At 43.3% G+C, this 18,662-nt stretch overlaps 1 protein-coding gene across 3 annotated transcripts in view; it reads right to left on the reverse strand.

Annotated features, from left to right (window-relative positions):
* Nucleotides 1-18,662, reverse strand: part of PPP2R3A (protein phosphatase 2 regulatory subunit B''alpha) — a 131,592-nt gene that overhangs the window by 81,739 nt on the left and 31,191 nt on the right. For all 3 annotated transcript variants that reach the window (XM_069975696.1, XM_069975693.1, XM_069975694.1), the window contains one exon: nucleotides 12,568-12,689. The gene's annotated coding sequence lies outside the window, so the exon portion shown is untranslated. The remainder of the gene's footprint in view (nucleotides 1-12,567; nucleotides 12,690-18,662) is intronic.

Below are 18,662 nucleotides of genomic sequence, written 5' to 3' on the forward strand. Positions count from 1 at the left end.
GAATGAGGTAAGGAGTGGGTATGCTAAAAGCCTAATCCGTTTGTTTTAAGGGGAGATAAGCCAACACCAGGCTGGTTTATTTCCTTCTCTCTATTGAGAAAACACGCATGCTTGGCCAAACCAAGAATGCATTTGAATTCGATGAAGAATGATCATGAATGTGTGCAGGGCCAAGCTTATGGCCAAAAGTGGTCCTGGAGACAAGTTTACATTAATACTAAAGACACCAAAAGGAGAAATAAATAAAAAGGAGACAAGACCACATTGGGAATTAAAGGAATTAAAACCAATTGGGAATAGTCTCAGTTCATGCTAAAGTGGTGAATATATTGTACGCATGTTCTGTGTAGTGTTTTCTCTCCGATGTATTAAAGAAAAAAAAAAGGCCATACATAGATACGAAGAACAAAAAACAAAGACTAAACTGCATACTATATTTCTATGTATAATATAAAAATAATACACTGTTTATAAGGCCACCATCATGCTGTGGGTGGTGGATCTCTCAAGGAACATGGAACTAATGGGCGTCTGACTCACTCCTCACTGAATAACTTGGCTTTTCTCACAACTTCTATAGGTTTCCTCCACTCACACACTGAACCCTTTCAGCACTTGCGTGGGAAATAAAACGTCCCCAGCATCAACTTGCTCGGCTGCCATAGTAACCCAAAGCTGTATAGCGAGTCAGAGGTCACTTCCTTGACGACACAGTTACGAGAGGAAAAACACATGTCGCCGGGATGGTATGTCCTCTTCCTGCAGCTGGATAAGTTTGTAAATTCTTAGGCATAAGAAAAAAAAAAAATCTATACGAAAACAGAGCAGAACAACAATGATGGCCAGTGAATATTAAAGATGGCTGGTCAAGGGAAGGTGCAGCAGGTGGACCATTAGGCAATAGATCCCATTGGATTGTGTTCTTGTTGGCCTAAAAACAGGAAGCCTCTGGTGCAGGGTATGGGTGACAACACTCAACATCTGGTCAGGAGCGGGTAAAGGCGGCTGGCCATGGGCCATTCCATTATTCTGCAACTGAACAAAGGTGACTTCAAGGGCATCAACTTAGAAGGCACATAACACCCAACTTACTGTGCAGTGGCAACCTAGTTCTTAAAAATCAATCCATAAAACAAAAGATTAACCAGTGGTATGCTATCAGATCAGCAAGACCCATGCACATAAAAAAGGGGCACTACTATCTTCTCTCAGCTGGAAAAGTATTAGGTGAATAAGTACCCTAGCTATCTGGCATGTGACTCAGTAACACAATGGTTGTGACACGTCTTTATCTTCAAATAACTACATGGTCAAACTGCAATGTAATGACGCTATCTACATCTATATTTGAAAGTACCCAGTCATGTGAGCATTGCTGACATAGTGCGGTATAGATAGATAGTCTTGCTGAAGATCCATGCCATCCATCTAGTAATAGAACATTTCCTTATTATAAACTAACAGTCAACGTGTGCAATATGCCCAGTAAAGAACACGAAAGGATATCTATGAACTGGACATTATCCAATATAAAGAAACATCTAGACACACAAAAGTGAATCATTTACAATATAAAAGGTTCATGCGTACCATATGGCACCACTTACTTGGCCAGTCCTGACCTACTCCATTGGGTAGTTTTATTGTGAAGTAGGTAACCTCACACTATGGGCCCTATTACACGGGACGATTATGGTGCAAAGAATCGTTAAATCGTTCGAATTTAAATGATAATCGTTCTGTGTAATTGCAGGCAACTATCGAAAAATTGTTCGTATGTCGTTGATCATTTATTTAGATCTGAACCTAAAATTATCGTTAATCGTTCCCTGTAATTCCACATTCGTTTGCTCAAGTCCTGCGTTCTTTCACTAATCATTCAGTGTAAATGCACATTGTTCATGGTTTTTCTGGGATCAGAAGGAATAAACGATCATGGTAACCATAGCAATAACGATCGTAACAATTATCGTTCTGTGTAATATGGTAAACGATTTCAGGTTAACGATAAACAATCTCGTTAAAAATCGCTCAATGTAATAGGACCCTAACTCTGTTTTTTGCTATTTTTTTACGGGCACAGTCGGGTGTACCCGCAAATCAATTAGCCATTCACTTCAATTTAATGTGCGGTCGCTGCCGATTGTGTGAACATCTATTATTTCCGGCTACTATTCACTGAACAACGTCCGGAAATAGGCAGGTATATTATTTTAATGCCTGTTCTAAAAATTTCAATGCAATGCCGCCTCTGTAGTAAAGAACAGACGATGATTACATGGCAATCAGCGTCCGTTCTTTACTTTAAAATTACGTGAACTTAGCCTTACTGTATTCTCCACAATAATGGTGCATACTGGGGCACAATTATTTTTCTCGTGAATTCTCATGATTATCTCCATGTAAAATGAAGGCACTTAAGGTAGTGCATGGGCTCACAGAATTATATGGGTGTCACATTAGGAGTCTATACAGTTGCGTTAGGCCTCACCAAGGCCCACATTTACCAGTTTACATTAGTTTTTGCTTTGAATTGTGCCTAAAAAGTTGCAAATTTTCTCTGCATTTCAAAAACTGCTGACAATGGTGGATGTGTTCTTTAGGTAAAGGGTATGGTCCTTAAGTTTTAGGGTGCGTTCACACCTACCGCATCCGCAGCTTATTTTTCCGCGGAAATCCGCAGGTCTGGTAGTGCAGATTTCAACCTGCGAGAAATCGCGTATGTGTGCGTTTTGTGGTTTTTCTGCAGCAAGTTTATCGCAACTGAAATGTCCATTTAGAATGAGAGACATTTTAAACTGACATTTCAGTTGCGATAAACTTGCTGCAGAAAAACCGCAAAACGCACACATACGCGGATTTCTCGCAGGTTGAAATCTGCACTACCAGACCTGCGGATTTCCGCAGAAAAATAAGCTGCGGATGCGGTAGGTGTGAACGCACCCTTAGACTGATTTAATAAAGGACTTGTAGGCTCACAAAAAAATTTCGCTTATGGGCTGCCCAGTTCTCCATCGCTGCTTACCTGAAACAGTAGTTGATGTAAAAAAAAAAAAAAAAAAAAAAAAAATCAAGCGGCTCTGCTTTGCTGGGAATTGGCAGCAGTATAGGATTGTTATCTTAAAAGAATTATCAAGCGCTACAAAAACATGGCCACTTTTGCCCCTCTTGTCTCCAGTTCAGGTGTGGTTTGCAATTAAAGGGGTAGTGCGGCGTTAACATTTATTTACTAAATAACTCACATTACAAAAGTTATACAACTTTGTAATGTGTGTTATTTAAGTGAATGGCCCCCTTCCCCGTTTTCCCCTCACCCCGGAAGTGTGATGCATTATACTTACTCAATTGCTGTTGACCCAGTCTGCCATCTTTGGTCGACGTCGTCATCTTCGGGAGGCCAGCCGGACCGCTCCAGCCGTCCCTCATGACGACCCCCCTCTGCCCCCTCTAATGCACCACACTTCCGGTGTGGGGGGGGAACACGAGGAAGGGGGCCATTCACTTAAATAACACACATTACAAAGTTGTATAACTTTGTAATGTGTGTTATTTAGTAAATAAAGGGTATACGCCGCACTACCCCTTTAATTGCAAACCACACCTGAACTGGAGACAAGAGAGGGGAAAAAGTGGCCATGTTTTTGTAGCGCTGGATAACCCCTTTAAGATAGCCTTGGTCCACTTATTATGAGCATCCCAGGCTGAACCACATTGACCACCCCGATTGATATAGCCATAGTAAGTTGAAAATCCGCCTTGGTGCCCAGGTTTTGGGTGGTTCCACCTGTTGCCAAATGTTGGCAGCCATGTGTTCCCTAGCAGAAACAGTCCGGTTTGTCCCAGCACTTTGTGAGCTCTTTTTTTGCATTGGTTTCCGTTTGCACAGAAGGTGAAGCAAGTGACATACTGGTTATATTGCAAACACCGTCTGACAAAGGCATAAAAACGGATGTATTAAAAAGACTTCCAATAAAAACTTCCAGTAAAACGGCTCGTGTTTGCCTAGGAGGCACAAATAAGCAGATCTGCATGCCCCCCCTCCCTCAGCCGCCTATGGCGTACAGCAAATAAAGGTTGTGCAGCAGGGGCCGGAGCAGCCGGACTTAGCACATTGGTAAGGACACTCTGAGAACAAGAGGTACATGGCTGCCAGCCACATACAAGGGTCATTCTTAAGTCAACCGGCTTCAGAAAAATAAATTGTTCTGAACTCTGTACAGTGTGAACGAGGCTCAGTTTACGGGTGAGAGTCAACTATTTTCCAGGTATCGGACCCCCGGTTTAATAAGGCGTGTTATTTTTAATTGGCACAAAACACATTAATCCACATCTTCAAGGGTAAAAGGAATATTTTCCAGGTGACTGCAGTTAAAACAATGTAGATATCCGGAGCCAAGGTTCAGCTCGTGTGAATATTTTACAGGGAAAAAAAAAAAGTTACCCATTATAATTAATACAAAGGACGCGAGGAACACCACAGGAAACACGTGACAATATTAAAGAGCTCAGTGATAGTACCAGGGTTCTAGCACCGTTTCTCAGGACTATACAGTCCCTCCTGGAAATGTATGGGAAAAAAAAATGACTTTAGTGTTTGGGCAGTGTCAGACTGTGAGGGTATGTTCACATTATGGAAATAGGCAAAGAATCTCAGGCGAAGAATCTCAGGTGAAATCTGTGCTGCAGATTCTGCTTGAAATTCTGTGTGTCCCATTGATTCAATGGGATTTCTCCAGCACAATCCTCAATCCGCCCAAAGTGAATTCTTTGGGCACACTGCAGATTGCGCTTGAAAAATCTCATTGAATTAACGAGACAGGCAGAACTTCCAAGCGGATTCCACTTGAAATTCCCTATCTATTCCGTAGTGTGAACATACCATAACGCCACTCCTAAAACAAGAAAATGGCAATACTCTGTCATTTGATTTGCAGATTTCCAAGAGGAATAACAGAGGGACCGCACAACTTTCTTCCATCAAAAAAGGGCTCCAGCATGCGGACATGTCCTGTTTAAAGGGAATTTGTTAGCCATATATCAGGTTTGAGCTGCAGATAGCAGATAAAACAAATGATACCTGTCTATTAGCTAATGGCTGTTTGTTCTAAGCTGAAGTGTTGTGGAGGCTCTTTTGAGCTGCAGAATGCATGCCTTCTGCTTGGCTTCCAGAACAGAGCCTTGCACACATCAACCATGCTAAGCAAGGAGGGGTGGGGGAGGGAGGAGGCATGCATGCTGCAGCTCAGCAGAAACCCCCCCCCAAACACTTGAGCTTAGAAGAAAAACGTGATTTTATAACTCTGCAAAACAGCCATCAGCTAAGAGACAGGTATCATTTGTTTTTTCTTCTGATCAGCTATCCCATATCTGGAGCTCGGAGCATGAGGCTGGGTTCACACTACGTATATTTCAGTCAGTATCGTGGTCCTCATATTGCAACCAAAACCAGGAGTGGATTAAAAACACAGAAAGTCTCTGTTCACACAATGTTGAAATTGAGTGGATGGCCGCCATATAACAGTAAATAACGGCCATTATTTCAATATAACAGCCGTTGTTTTAAAATAACAGCAAATATTTGCCATTATATGGCAGCCATCCACTCAATTTCAACATTGTGTGAACAGAGCCTTTCTGTGTTTTGAATCCATTCCTGGTTTTGGTTGCAATATGAGGACCACAATACTGACTGAAATATACGTAGTGTGAACCCAGCCTGATACTGAGTTGTCACAATCTTTTTACAGAATATACACAATGTGCAGACCCCATTAGAAATTGTGGGCCCATTCCAGATGTAGGTGTCCTACTGTCAGGACCCCTCTTCCATCAGAAGTCATCACCGGGGGAGCAAGTGTATAAGAGCTCATTTTCATGGACAGAAGAATCACATGGAAAAAATGAACGCATTGATCTCAGTGGATGAGGGGGCTCCTGACACAATCCGGTTCTTTACTCCCCACTGATCCGCTCGGCATGCCCGCATAGAACATATGGAAAACAGATGCACAGAGTAGACAACACCATCAATCACATTTAAGGACGTTTAGGAAACAATTTTAAAGGGAGTTCTGTACTATCTGTCATTACAACAGACAACAATGGCTGCATTGCAGTATATACACTATGGTACATAGTCATTTAGTGCCCTATGTAAAGGAACTGACCCCCAACAACTAGGTAATCTCCTCCATACCGAGAAAGGATTCCTGGCTGCCATTGCTCTCCATCCACATTGCTTCTAAAGACATAGAAAGCTGCGTTATTATGTGACAGCCATAGCCACATCATAACTCACAGGCCGTGACTCATAGATAACATAACATATAGGCTACACCGTATACATAGCTGTCTGGCACTGTGTATATAGTCATAGCCTTATTTTGAGCCCCTTCTCTACCCCCAACACAACAAGAGTGAGTAACGTGGAGAAGGATAATGTAAGCGACGTTCTTATAAAAGCCTGACAATTATTCACCGCAGTTTACAACTGGTAAGGACTTGTTTATGACATGGAAACTGGGATGAGAGCATGTTAAGAGAAGAGCTTCCAGGTCTCTTAAAATAGGTTGTTTTCTGCCGTCTTACCATGTGCATTGGGATAATTGTGCAGTGAGTAACTAGAGACGCTCTGGCACAAATCTGTGCCTCCACCTTCTGCCTTTTGATGGAATGCCAGTGAATATTCCGCCCATGATTCTGCATCAGCTGGCATCTCATACAGCATTATTACTACCGGGGGGCTCTATCAGAACAGAAGACAGAGGATCGTACAGATGAGAGGCGGTCAGTGGCGGCAGCCTTCACGGATGAGGCTCATTTTTCTACCGAGCAGCCTTGACAACTAAACTGAGCAAATGCAATGAGATGAAGCCATAATAGCGGATATATGATCTCCCTACAAAAGCTGGACGGCTTCCAGTTATAATGCTGAACTTGCCCCACTTAGCCCCGACTTGTTAAGATGTCGCAACGTCTTCCTATTCAGCCCTGTGCCGCTGCTTGTATGAATTAAATTCACTTAGCAACCAAGGAAAGGAAGATAAAGACACCTCCTTAAAGCCTGAGAACACAAGGGGCCGCATACAGTGTGAGATAATATGCCAGGGGACCACTCCTCGGTCTGGGGGAGAGATATGTGTCTTCTTGTATTAGGTTTTAAGCCATAGATAATAAGGTGCAGAACACTGATGCTTTATTGAATCAAAAAAAATGATGGAATTTGATTTATTATACACAACTGAGTAAACTGTTCACCAATAAAATCCAGATAGCTGCAATCCCTTGCTGCCTATCCTCCCCACTGATAGCTGTATGAAAAAGGGCCCTAAACTTCTTCAGATGCCTGGGGCTTAGTCTCTAGTGCCACCTACCGGAGGAGTAAAGGTGGCCATACACCTTCAGGCTGCGTTCACACTACGTATATTTCAGTCAGTATATGTATATTTCAGTCAGTATATTTCAGTCAGTATTGCAACCAAAACCAGGAGTGGATTAAAAACACAGAAAGGCTCTGTTCACACAATGTTGAAATTGAGTGGATGGCCGCCATTTAATGGCAAATATTTGCTGTTATTTTAGAACAACGGCCGTTATATTGAAATAATGGCAGTTAATTACTGTTATTTGGCGGCCATCCACTCAATTTCATCATTGTGTGAACAGATCCTTTCTGTGTTTTTAATCCACTCCTGGTTTTGGTTGCAATACTGACTGAAATATACTGACTGAAATATACGTAATGTGAACGCAGCCTTAGGCTGCGTTCACACTACGTATATTTCAGTCAGTATATGTATATTTCAGTCAGTATATTTCAGTCAGTATTGCAACCAAAACCAGGAGTGGATTAAAAACACAGAAAGGCTCTGTTCACACAATGTTAAAATTGAGTGGATGGCCGCCATTTAATGGCAAATATTTGCTGTTATTTTAAAACAACGGCTGTTATATTGAAATAATGGTCGTTATTTACTGTTATATGGCGGCCAGCCACTCAATTTCAACATTTCTGTGTTTTTAATCCACTCCTGGTTTTGGTTGCAATACTGACTGAAATATACGTAGTGTGAACCCAGCCTAAGGCTGCGTTCACACTACGTATATTTCAGTCAGTATTGTGGTCCTCATATTGCAACCAAAACCAGGAGTGGATTAAAAACACAGAAAGGCTCTGTTTACACAGAGTGTGAAATTGAGTGGATGGCCGCCAAATAACAGTAAATAACGGCCATTATTTCAATATAACAGCCGTTGTTCTAAAATAACAGCAAATATTTGCCATTAAATGGCGGCCATCCACTCAATTTCAACATTGTGTGAACAGATCCTTTCTGTGTTTTTAATCCACTCATGGTTTTGGTTGCAATATGAGGACCACAATACTGACTGAAGTATACATAGTGTGAACGCAGCCTTAAGAGGGGTTATCCAGTGCTACAAAAACATGGCCAGTTTCTTTCAGAGACAGCACGACTCTGGTCTCAAGTTCAAGTGCGATTTGCAATTAAGCTCCATTCACTTCAATGGAACTGAGCTGCAAAAACCCACCAAAGCTAGAGACAAGAGTGGGGCTGTCTCTGGAGGAAGGTGGCCATGTTTCTGTAGCGCTGGATAACCCCTTTAATAACGGACAGCCAAATGTTCGTTCATCAGTTATCGTTCCTGTTTGTCCACAGTCTTCCAGATACATAGAAATATTTAGCACATCTGAACTCTTACTGTGGCTTATCTCTCCCAGAACAAAGGGTTCAGCAGTGATTTTCCATCAAGTTCGATCCCTATCTCCACCAACGACATCTCGGGAGAGCCCTATTCACTTTATACTGACAGCTGACTAGAGTATGAAGGTGTATAGGGACCTTAAAAAGGTGCCCATTAGAGATGAGCGAACCGGGTTCGGGTTAGAGTCCATCCGAATCCGAAAATTCGGAATTTGATTAGCTGGGGCGACTGAACTTGGATAAAGCTCTAAAGTTGTCTGGAAAACATTGATACAGCCAATGACTATATCCACGTTTTCCACATAGTCTTAGGGCTTTATCCAACTTCAGCAGTCACCGCTAATCAAATGCCGAAAGTTCGGGTTCGGATCGACTCGAGCATGCTTGAGGTTCGCTCATCTCTACTAGTAAGCAATAAAGGGATGAGATGAAGTGACATACTTGATGTAGGTTCAGGTACCTGTCTGCACGTCTAGCCATTTAGCTGTGTAGGAGTGATTGATCGATAATAACGGAGTATTTACAGTCTGAGGTTTTGTGGTCATGTAATCCCTTCCACCGGTTTGTCGTCTGGCCAATTCTCACGTTCTGGAATTCTTCAGTCCACAGGCAAGTTTTCCTCTCCTTGAGAGATCAGGCCTATTACAACCTAGGAAATAGACCTAGATAAATCCTGATCCCACGGATGCTTCCACTAAGGGTAGATGGACAATCTGGCAGATAGACTCACCATGTTCACCCAACACACCCGGGGTGTCAAACTGGTGGCCCTCCAGCTTTTGCCAAACTACAAATTCCCATCGTCTCTGGACCGCCAAAGCTTCAGCTGTCCAGACATAATCGAAATTGTAGTTTTGCAACAGCTGAAGGGCCACAGTTTATCTCCTGTGCTATAGAGCATGTCCACCACATACGTGCACCTCTATGCCATATATCTGCACACGACTATCCATACACATGTATTGTGAAGCATAGTCAACTAAATTTCCAATTCAGGTGAAAAGGACACCAACCAGACTTATGCCAAAAGAACACTTTCTAGGCGTACATCCAGTTCACAGAATTTAGGAGATCTTTCCAGGGTACACGGCAGGCCTGTACTTGTCCCATAGTATACCAGTTATGTAACTGTACCGCACGTTCCCACCATCAGGATCCTGAGCGACGGAAGTGCCGACACTGCCTGATACCCGCAAGCAGGGGAATGGTCTTTCTTGTGGTAAAATCATTGCTACCATCCTGCTCTCGAGCATTGATGACCGTAGATTGACTCATCTAGTTAATTACCAAACTGGCAAAATAAAACAATTGCTATAACTAAAGCTTTGTTCACATTGCCAACCTGGCTTCCATTCATGGTGGCATGAATAGCACTGAACAATGGGATATGCTTGCCAACATAAACACTGGAACTCCCTGACAAACTGTGAACAGAGCCTTATATAAAACTAGTTATGCCAGACCAAAGGTGGCGCAAGAGAGGTGATCTGTAAAGGTGTCTATACACCTTTAATTGATCTTACGGCAATCAGTTATCTCTCCCCATTCACAAAAACGTTGAGCATGGCCGAGCGATCCTATCTATGGGAAGGCACTCTTTGGTTGCGGCTTATCTCTCCCAGAGCAAAGGGGAGGATGCCGGACCCCTACTCCACTGATATAATCTGTTGGTATCTGGCTACAAGAGCCCCATACACCAAGCGGTGAGTATGGCCGACAAGAGTATAAGGTGTATGGGGCCCTTAAGTCTTTACATGCCTTTATGATGCTCTCCTCAAAGAGAAACATTACCTCTTTGGTCCCACAACACAGGCCTCTCTGTAGCCAGCTTGCACCATGCTCTGTATTTATAAGGGGCAAGAACCCCAAAACAGATGTATACTGTGGAGTCACTCCTGCTTCTGGGGAAGCTTTCTGACTCTGTATATTAAATCTCCAGGAACATTTTGAGGCTTTAAGAAACCGGCTGGTGTGCACATGCTTCTTAGTTATACCAGAAAAATTCCTCCAAGCCAATGGCTACTCCCACCAGCCCACAAATACATAACACAAGATGACTATCATGTACCCCCCTTACTCTCTCAATAAACAATACAGCTACCAACCTCATTCTATTTCTGACCAATGTGTTGCCTATTACACAATAAGCAGTAGGGTTCTGGATGAATCCGCAGGTAAGAGGCTCATCTGACTTGTCCCTTTAAAGTGTCACTGATGTTTTTTTTTGTTTAGTTTTGCTTTTTGCAGAAATCAATAGCAAAGGCAATTTTAAGAAACTTTGTAATTGGGTTTATTTGGCAAATATGCCATTATCTGCATTCAGAAAGACTTTCCCCAGGTCCCCCCACCCCCCACCTCTCTCTCACTGCTCATTATCAGGAAATCCCGACATCAGTCGAGTCCTGTCTAACCTATGAAGAGGGGAGAGAGGAGGAGGGAGATTAGTCACCAGAGAGCAAAGGATTACACAGCGGAAACTGTGTGAGAGTATTCAGAGGTCAGAGAGGTCAGTGCTGACTTCAGAGGAGATAGCCCAGTGATGTAGCTGTAAATTAACTTTTTTTGTCCTGTTTTGGTGCCTCATCTCCCTCCACCCCTCCCTTCTCCATAGAAAACCATGAAGACAGGGGGGAGAGCTTCAAACTGCTTTTTCATGACAAAAATGCATTTTTAGCTAATAAACCCAATAACAACATTTCTTAAAATCGCCTTTACTATTGATTTCTGCAAAAAAAAAAATTTAAACGACAGAGACACTTTAAATCCTGATCCACATATTTCTCCAGAACACATGACTCCCACTACTCCGGCACCACTTACGCTCTCCTCTCTGCTCTTAGACTTGGCATAGCAGTTACACTTGTCTGCACACAACAGGAAGTATGAAGGTTCCTGTAACATGAGAGCTGGCAGGCCGCGTCCGCAGCGATTTCTACAATCACAGTGCCAGGAGCTCAGTCAATCCGAAGTTGGTTGTAAGATACGGCTCGACAAATAAAGTTAGCACTACTCTCGTTTTATATGTGAAAAAAAAAAATTAAATCAATTCCAGCCTGTAGGGAATTTTTAAAACTACAATGTTTAACACAACAGCAGAAAAAAAATTCAATGATCAATATTTTAGAAGAAATTACTCTGTCAACATTCTGGACAAATTCAGAATTCCCTATGAAATAGGAATTTTAGAGCATCTACTCTTACAACTCTTCACTGGGCCGTACCTCTGTTATTCCCCCTGGAAGAGCCAACTGGTCCTCTTAAAATGTTTTTTCTTGGCTTTATTTAAACATGACTCCTGGATATTTTGAAGGCTCGAAAAAACTCCAGTGAATATTTTTTTTCTTCAAATCAAGTGGTACCAGAAAGTTGTATTTTATAGCTTAAAAATCTCCAGTGCTCCAGTACTTATCAGCTACTGTATGCCCTACATAAAGTATTCGGTAGAGAGCACCGTTTCAGACTGGAAAGAATATACCACTTCCTGTAGGACATTCAGTAGCTGATAAGGCTTGATATCTTTGAATAAAGTAACTTACAAATCTATATAACTTTTTGACACCAGTTGATCTGAAAAAGAAAAAAAAAAAAAAAAGTTTCTCTACAGTTCCCCCTTTAAGAACATTCACCAAGATCAGCATCTGCAAGAGGTTTGTATGTTCTCCCTGTCCTCTAGTTTCCTCTAACACTCCAAAAAATAGGTGAATTTGGAATTTAGATTGTGAGCCCTAATGGGGGACAGAACCCGTATGAGTGATGACAAGCTACTGTATGTACATGGCTGCAGAATAAATTGGTGGCCTAAGCAATGAATTATGAAGGGATCCCATAGATATCTTACACAGACCTGGTCAGAGTAGCACTGCGGTCAGACAATGGTCACATTGTTCCTCTACGCGAGTCATTCTTTCCTCAGTTAGCGTTGAGGTTTCCAGGTTGTTGTTCCACAAAAATGTCTCAATAGAAATCCTACAGGGAAAAAAAAACACAGCAAAGGAATGTAAAAACGAAAAGCACATTCAAATTGTATTACAAAACACGAAGCAATGCAAACGGTATTACAGAGTAAGAAAACGAGAGTTAATGTCCAAAAGAGAAGTCTACAGCAGACACATTACCCAACCAGTGGCTCTCCAGCTGCTGCAAAACTACAACTCCCATCATGCCCTGACAGCCGCAGGCTGTCAGGGCATGAGTGGAGTTGTAGTTTTGTAACAGCTGGCAATACATTTAACAAAGACAGGTGCCACTTGTATTTCTAATCCCTTATAAAATCTTTACACAACTAAAATGGTCTTATAAAATGCCCCAACCACCTAACCACCCACCGCCCCATGCCACACATTACACTGACCGAGCCAACTGGCACCAGATGAAAAGAGATGTAGGTAAGTGTTAAATTCACAAAGCAGGCCATCCCAGGCCACGGAGAGAAGTGACTGACACAGAGCAGACCTTATAACAAGTCCTTTAGCAAATCACCAGAAATTATAATCATGACAAACACTTGAGACGTGTCAACAGGGTCTGACCTTAATCCGTTAACACGTAACAGACCTGAAGAAACAAAAGGAGAGAGCGACAAAAATAATAATCTCTCCGCGATGACAGGCGAGAATCGGCGCAGTGTGTTTCACACTGGGACCAGGTCTGCAAAAGAAGAGAGATAGAGAGACGTACGTGTAGATCATGAGCCCCAAGGAAGAGAGAGGGCGGTATTCAGCCACCAGCGCTGGAGCGGGGGAGGTAAGAGCATATTTCTTTTATACACCCCTTCCCCAGAACTTGCTAAAAAAAAAAAAAGAAAAAAAAGAGAAAGGACTTCTCCTTTAATTGGTCTCTGTCGTATCAAACAACTTCCCTCAATGTGATTCCTACTATTTTTGTAAACCACTTTATTTACCAAGAGTGACTCCTTAATCCTGCAAACCAAAAAGTCTTGCCGCTAGGTATCTCCCTTCCCTGCAATTTGATGTCCACTCCCTGTTGGTCAGTTTAAAATGTCTCTAGTAACAGCCTCAGAGGTGGGGCGGGGCTTAGCATGTGCTCTGTGAAAGACTGTGTACCTGCATCTGAGTGTCTAGAGAATCTGCATTGTCCATGTAAGGTAAATTAAATGGAAACTTTGGCGATTTTTTATTTTATTTTATATCAACTGGTGTCAGAAAGTGTTTTTTTCTCCAGTCTAAGGGTGCCTTCACACACACCGGATCTGCAGCAGATTTGATTGTGCAGATTTGATGGTTCAGTTATTTAGATGAAATCAGCTGCGGATCTGCAGCAGAAAATCTGCTGCGATACGGTGTGTGTGAAGCTACCCTAACTGTTCTCTACTGCCACCTCTGTCCATATCAGGAACTGTCCAGTGCAGTAGCAGTTCTGTTTTTTAACAGAAGTAAATTACAAATTTGTGTGTGAAAAAAAAAAATTACCAAGAGTTGCCCTTTAAGGCTTTATCCAAGTTTTCCAGGACTCCCTAGGGCTACATCCAACTTCTTCAGCCACTGGTAGTCAAATGCCAAACGACTTGCTCAGCGAGTTGCGTTCATCTCTAATAGAAACCTATTGTGCATATGCTCACATCCAAATAGTGAGGGGCCAGCTCACTTTAGCCCAATCCCTTGGTGGGTAGGGCCTGAGAAGGGCTCCCTACTGTACATTATCATAGCAATAGCTAACAAGGTAAGGGCGAACATCTGAGGGCCCAATATATTTGAAAGAACTAGAGGGCAGACAGGTCCTATGCAGAAGTGATGGGGATGGGAGGGGATCCGGTTGGTGTCCATATGCATTTTGTGTCATGGGTCACTCTCTTCCCTATGTGCCCTCTTTTATAGCCTGCTGGGACTTCTGTAAACCTGCACTTTAGTTTACAAGGAACGTTACAGAACCATCCTGTTCATTCCGTCCTGACAGCCGTTTACTTCCAGCGGGTGGGAATCTGAAGTAGTTCGGCGGTATCATTAAAGCCTTTAACGCTAATTTGTAGATTGTTAATTTACACAATTCTTTAGCCCCACTGACTAATCTGTTCCTCCTTCATGAATAAAAGGTTACAAGGCATTCATAGCCCAGCATGGGATGCCCACAGTCTGCCGGAGCTGCATGAAATAATGTGAGGGCGGACTTCTCGGAGGAAATGTTACTTTACAACACAGCTCCCTTTTGTTCTCCAGATGAATGAAGGAGGGACCCCGAGAGCCATTCACACATTACTCTCTTTGTGGCTCCAGATGCCAAGCCTGGGCAGGGAGGGAGATTGGGTGGGAGGCAAAGAAGTGAATCTAGCCGGGCTGACGAGTGCTTCAGCAAGTGCCCCGCGGCTGCCTTATGTGACTTCTAGGAAACATGCTGATCCTTAATGTCTGCTTTATATTTCTTGTTGGTAGGAGAAGAAGCGCTGTGTGCTGCACATGTGTGCACCGTACTCCTCCCCATCCCGCTCCTTAAGGGGGATGCCCAGGAGGAAGAAATGTTCACATTGTAAAGTCTGGAAGTTCTAGCAGATCGGTATCTATAAAAATGGAGCCTGATAACATCTCAATGGAAATACAGACATTAAAGGGATGGAACATTTGCTCAACTTCCAGGAACAACTTGAAAAGTAATTTAAAGGAGAAGTCCAGCGAAAATTTTTATTAGAATATTGTATTGCCACCCAAAAGTTATACAAATCCCCACTATACACTTATTATGGGAAATGGGCATAAAGTGCTTTTTTCCCTGCACTTACTACTGCATCAAGGCTTCTCTTCCTGGATAACATGGTGATGTCACGACCTGACTCCCAGAGCTGTGCGGGCTGTGGCTGCTGGAGAGGATGATGGCAGGGGGATGCTCAGTGTCCCTCCAGTGCCCTGTGTCCCTTATGTCCCTATTACACGAGTCGTTTGGAGGAGCAAACGAGCGCTATTAGCGCTCGTTTGCTCCTCGTTCCCCGCTCGCTGCCGCCGCTATTCAACGCGGCGTCAGCGAGCGGGTGAGTGCGGGAGGGGCGGCGGGGAGCTGCTGGGGGGGCTGCCCGGGGGATCGCTGATCGTCCGGGCAGCCCATAGGATATAGCAGCGTCTGCTGCCGATGCTCCTATTCAATGGAGCGACGGCAGCAGATCGCTGCTATATCAGTCGCTTGTTTTTCAACATGTTGAAAAACAAGCGACTGCAACGATCAGCCGACATGAACGATGTCGGCTGATCGTTGCACTCCATTCCACGGGACGAATATCGTTCGTAGCGGCCGATATCGGCCGAATACGAACGATATTGCTCCTCTAAACGACCCGTGGAATAGGGCCTTTAGTGTACACCTGCCATCACCCTCTCCAGCAGCCACAGCCCGCACAGCTCTGGGAGTCGGGTCGTGACATCACCATGTTATCCAGGAAGTGAAGCCTTGATGCAGTAGTAAGTGCAGGGAAAAAAGCACTTTATAAGCATTTCACGTAAGTGTATATTGGGGATTTGTATAACTTTTGGGGGCAATACAGTACTTTTGCTGGACTTCTCCTTTAAGCTGTAAAACATGTCTGGTTATGCTGTTACAAACAGCCCAGGTGAGATGGCTTCTCTCCTAATAATGTACAGAGAAAACAATAAAAATTAAGAAAAATATAAATAGATTTTAGAGAACACTTTCCTGCAAGTTTCCTTTAAGTTAATTTAATGGGGTTGTGCAGGATTAGAAAAACATGGCTGCTTTCCTGCAGAAATAGCAACAAACTCAAATGGCCATGGCCAAAGATATTGGTAATCATCTGAACCCAAGAGTATTCTGGCCATCATTTGACCCCCAAGGTGGGCAGCTGGCTGTCATTTGAACCTAAGGGGTATTGAAGATCCTTTGGCATTTATCAGAGCCCAAGGAATATTGCTCAATAACTGGCCAATCTCAGAACCCAATGGTCATTGGCAATCTTCTGACTATCTTCTGAACTCAGGGATATTGCTAATCATCTGGTCATCATCTGAGCCCACCGTATATTGGCCATCGGCTAAACAGATGGCCATCATCTCATCCCTAGCAGCATTAGCAATCATCTGAACCTGAGTGATAATGCTGAACAACTAGCCATCACCTGAACCCAAGGAGTGTTTAAAATCATCTGGCCATCATCTGAACCCATGGGGCATTGACTCTTGTTGCACAGAGGAGTACAGGATTACCAATTTCCCCTTAAGGACTCTCATCCCACTGGATAATTCAGTGCCAGCTTACAAAAGGGTGACTCCATATATACCAACAATCTCCATTGTAACAACAGTGACCCATCTCTGGCAGTCGGCCATATTGGGAGATATTAAGCATAAAGAAACTGTACAAGTTATATACTTCTTATACACTGCTTGTTGTCTGATTTTCTCTGCACCTCCTCACCATCAAGGGCTTCTCCATTAACATCTCAGACAGCAGTAATCGATAAGCCCCAGGGGGAACTACAAGTACCATCATCACCAAACACCTAGGTGCAGTCCCTCTCTTTAGCCTCTGTGGCAGTGTTTACCTCAGGAAGAGGGAGAGAGTTATTACCACTCGGCCTCTGACAGGACATTTCTTCATTTATTTATCATAAGTGTTTGTTCACACTGAACAAAAGCGTCGGAGCCCCCAGCTGCCTCAGTAAGTCAATGAGATGCCGCGCGCGCCTCCATTCTCCGCGGCTCTCCTCTCATAGAATTGACAAGTCAATCCTTTGAGCGGAGTCACGTGGGGCATCCCACTGACACACTGAGGCAGGTGTGATTCTGCCGCTTTTACTCAGTGTGAACATACCCTAAGAGTTCCCCTGAGTTGAATCTGCAGAGGGCTTTATTTTGCCATATGGAGCCTTATGATATGTAGGTTCTCCGCCTTCTAGGTCTCCAAGCTGATGTTGAAAGTGCTGCCATAGGAGAGAATGGGACTGATCATGTCTTTAGTAGTCGAAGGTGGCGCCAGTCAGGACCCCCTCACTAGTGCCGCCTGCAGACAGAGAATACTGTTCAGTATTGTATTATCAATTCTATATAATAAGACTGGTTCTCCTCAAATCTAATGTGTCCCCAGGGTGAGGAGTAGATGGGTTTTAAGATCTTCATCTGGGAACAATTGAAAAAGTTAATGAAAGTTAATGACATCACTGCTGTCGAAAGTCAAGACTCTGGCATCTGCATGGCCATGACTGACATCATCAGAGTCAACAGGCGAGCTTCCTCCTGACAGGGCCCATAACATTGCTGTGTTTGCTTTGGAAAACAGCGAAGAATGAGACAATCGCTGCTGACAGGCTGCAACGTGCTCAAACTCCAAAATGTTTCATGGAAAAGTTTATGCTGCTCCGAAGAGGCTTTCCAGCACAGTCTGTTCAGAGTTATATTTTATAAGACACATGGGGTCACGTCTGAGACCCAAAACAGTGGCGCCGCCGTTCATGGTGACCAACCCCGGCCTTGCTTTTATTGCGAGGCTTCCCTGGAGCGTCCCCACTTTTGGAATTATTTGAACAGCAGCTGATAGACTAGAGGCCTATGGCTACTGCATAATGCGGTGACCTGACCCGTAAAGTCAAAGAATAATCTAAAACTATTTTCCCTTTTCATAAAGTTCTTTATGAAGCAGAAGAGGTTTCCTATGCTTAGGGTTTCATCCACATGGCAAGTTTCATAGGCTACTGTTAGAGACCGAGGCAAGACTCTGGAGTCCATGGGGGAGTATTCAAGAGATCACATCTTTATTACTGACCCAGCGTTGGAGTAGTCATTGCAAGATACCCATAAATATCAATGGTTTTGTTAGATTAACCCTTCAGAGTGGTGATAAGGTGATTTTAGCTGCTGAGCCCCTGAAAGCTAGTTGTAATATTTAGGGCTGTAATAATAGTTATATTTATTGGGTTCAGATGATGGCCAATACTCTTGGGTTCTGCTGAGACTACAACTGTGTAGTATTTACACAGTAGTATGCAGC

Source organism: Dendropsophus ebraccatus, chromosome 6, assembly GCF_027789765.1.
Source record: "Dendropsophus ebraccatus isolate aDenEbr1 chromosome 6, aDenEbr1.pat, whole genome shotgun sequence".
Lineage (NCBI taxonomy): Eukaryota > Metazoa > Chordata > Amphibia > Anura > Hylidae > Dendropsophus > Dendropsophus ebraccatus.